Genomic DNA, 3,758 nt, shown 5'->3' on the forward strand with positions numbered 1-3,758 from the left:
GCGGCAGGAAGAGAGAGATAGGGACAGAGAAGAGCGACGAGAATGGTTCAAGCAAAAAATGGCTCATTTAGAGAACCACACTACAACCATTACGGAAAAGATCGAAGCTAGATGTGCAGTAAAGGGAACAAGGATCGCTGACATGCTTGATCTAAAAAGGTTGGAACATACTGGAGCAATTAAAGATGTGATTGTGAAATCGGACCAATTCTCTGACAAACTCAGTACCAGAATGGAAGAGACGTCCCAGATCATGGCGCCAGCAAACAACTTCTGTACGAGCATGGAGGATCAACCTACTCAGCATGTCCATGTTGGAGCCAATCCATATCTCGCCGAACACCGAGAGGAGCCGGAGGACGCCATCCACCAATCTGAGGGACAGCCCAAACCGCCGATGGCTAGCACCACCAATCCACTGAAGACACCTCCTGTAACAAACAAAACCGGCAAACATCATAACCTGTCACATAATAACAACAACAGAAGACAAAAAAAATACCACGAGAATCAAGAAAATCAAGACAACAGTTAAGCAGGAAGGAAATTCAAAAAATAAGAAGAGTATTTAGAAAGATTCATAAACAACACCATCAAGTCAAATTACAGTCATGACGTAAAATAGGCTTGGGTATCAATATCTATACCTACAGTAAATATATGGTGAGCTCAAACAATAAAACCTAAAATTCCAATTGCGATTATTGCATAAATTATTCCAATAGATCTGAAAGTTTCCCTTTTTCCTCTTTCTTGTATAATAATATGAGAAATTAATCCAAATCCTGGAAGAATAAGGATGTAAACTTCTGGGTGACCAAAGAATCAGAATAAATGTTGGTAGAGGATTCATCCTTCATTCAATCACCACTCAGAAAAGAAGCAGGAAATCAGCTTTAAAGAAACAGCAAACATTCCGGAGATTCTACAATCCTCCCCATCATATGAAATTAAGATCAAACACAGTCCAAACCCACATGCAGGATAGGAAAACACTATCCAGAAAAATCCACAATCTCTGCAAACATGTTAAGTTTAAAAACACCAAACTTCATGTTACCAGTCAGAAAGGAGGAACTATATTTGAAAAAACCCACAACCACTACCGGCATGTGCGATGGAAGCCAACTAGGTTAATAACAATTCAAGGAAAATGGCTTAATATGGAAAGGATTCATCTCCATCGCCGCCATACCAGATTTAAACAATTAATAAATAACAGGACGGTCAAAAATCAACATAGATTCCCACTCCAATTACTATAAATAATACTGAATGAGGGACGACAGAGTAAAACTTCAAATTCAACTTCATTAAATAATAGCAAAGCTTCATATGTCAACGATATTATACACACTGGATTTCATCTTAGCGGTTGAGATTGTCTCAAATAACAACAACAAAGATCCCGTTCACAGTATTAGCCTAGCTAACCTAAGAAAAAGGTACAACAACTAAGGATGTAAACAATCATAACGAAAAGATAAACAAACATTAGTGGTTAGCGAGATAAGCAGGCATCAATCCAACTAGAGATGATAATGAATGTAAACAGTTTTTTATATATGTAATACTCACCTAGTAAATATTTGATAGGTTGTCCACAACGAGGCGAGGTCGAGTTCCAACTTAAACCAAAACAAATTTCCATGGACACCTCGGTACAGACCTGGAAAAGGAAATTATTATTAAAAATAAGGCCAGATAAATTTGTCCAATTAAAAATCTGTGCATGAATTGTGTAAATATTATTAAATGAAATATCATGGATATTCGAATAAGCATTTGGCCTGAACATACAGGAAATTGCTTGGAGATTATGAAAATCGATAATCAGCTGTAAGCGAAGGAACACACCAAGTAGAAGTACCAACTTCACCAATACAGAAAAATTGTATAATTGTTTGACGTAATATTGTGTTTATGAGTGTGTATTATGTAAAAAAACCAGTAAGAAAAACCAAAAAATAATTGTATGTTCATTTAATATGTCTATTTTATATTGTTGCATGGAAAATGAAATAGATATCGACCCATAACCTCAACGATGTGAAGAAATAGTTCAAAATTGTGAAAAAGAATCGATTCATCCAGTCTGTATCAAATTTAAACAACATAATACTTACTGATTAATGTAAAGTTGGCCAAAATTTAAATGTTATAAATGTTCTATGTCTATTTTTGTGTAAGGGTCATCCAGGACAGGCGGTATGTAATGAAAATATCAACTCAGTACACATGATTGCTCAAAAGAAAAGTAGCTGGAAATTAGCTACCCGATATCAACTCACTGTTGAAGACACATCTATGTTTTGAACATTGTATTGCATGGCAAAATGCCGAAAATCCATACTTTGAGGTAAATGTATCGCTGTATCATTTACACTCACCTTTTGTAAAGAGATCAACCTGGAAAAATCAGCTTGCCTCTATAAAATTTTATAGGAGACTAGAGGGACAGTTAATCGAGATCAGCTATGTAAGATAGCAGATACCGAGTCAATCATTTGGTACTTGAGTAAATCGAGCCTGCGCGCTCATAGATCCTGTTCCTGAATCATGAACCTGCAGATTCGATTTAGAGGGACTTTTGTGATGTACCAAAATATTTTACAGCCCTCAAACTACAAATAGATCTATTCATAGGCCGTTATGAGAACAAAATAAAGTCTATCACCGAAAAGCACTACAATCTTATCTGAGGCAGATAGACGACTGTTATCTAACCTACAGAGTATAAAACAAATGAACCAGTAATTATATACCTTTCAAAAATTTGTCAACGGAAAAAAACCATATATGTTTGTATGTTTATTAATTTGATCAGTAATACAATATTTGGAGGTTAGTTTTGAACAAGTAGCCAATTGAGAAGGCAGTTCGACTGATGATCGATCGTAAAAATTATATAATATTAATCTTTTCATTTTTATATTTTAATTTCTATGACGAATAGGCCTGAATATTTATTAAATGAACTATCATAAAGATATACTTGTTAGAAATATGAAGACAGATTAGCGTAGCCAGTATATGATGATTGAGGGTCGATATTCTAACATAAAAAAAAAAGGAATATTTAATTATTATTATGTCAGTCATTATTACAAGCATGTATATTCTTATATTATGTCTACTCTATGTTCTATAACAATTAGCTATCCTTTGAAGTTATTTACAAATGCATATCACCATAGATGAAATTTTATTATTTATTTGTGTATTCTTATAATTATATGGAACAACTTGAAATCAGGAATTTCGCCCTATTTAAAAGCTTTAAAGTTGAACACATTGACACCACCCTTTCAGCATATTGGTTACGTCACAGAATCTGACCAATCCTGAATTAATATGTAAATTTGGTGAGATAAAATTTGGAGAAGAAACTCAAGTGAAAATTAGAAGAGGAAGACTCTAGGCCATTTTGCAAGAATCATCGGTAGGATGCAGACCTAGCCCAAACACTTAATTGTTCAAAAGCTTTAATTTCTGTTTAATGTAATTCGATCTTTGTCTTTTTGTTTTGAAAAGATGTTTTGAAGTTCCTATAATAAATGGTGATACTGAAATTTTCAATTTCATTTAAATAAACCCTGAAATTTCATTAGTGAGGTCTGTTCGACGTTTTTCGCCACATGGAAGGATCCAGCCGGAACAATATATTCTACGTCCGAATATATTTCGAAAACAAAAATGGAAACAAAAGTCTACGTAAGTTATTCGAATATATAAAAGAGGATCCCCGTTAATCTACG

Source organism: Nilaparvata lugens, chromosome 10 (genome assembly GCF_014356525.2).
Source record: "Nilaparvata lugens isolate BPH chromosome 10, ASM1435652v1, whole genome shotgun sequence".
In the NCBI taxonomy this organism is placed as follows: domain Eukaryota; kingdom Metazoa; phylum Arthropoda; class Insecta; order Hemiptera; family Delphacidae; genus Nilaparvata; species Nilaparvata lugens.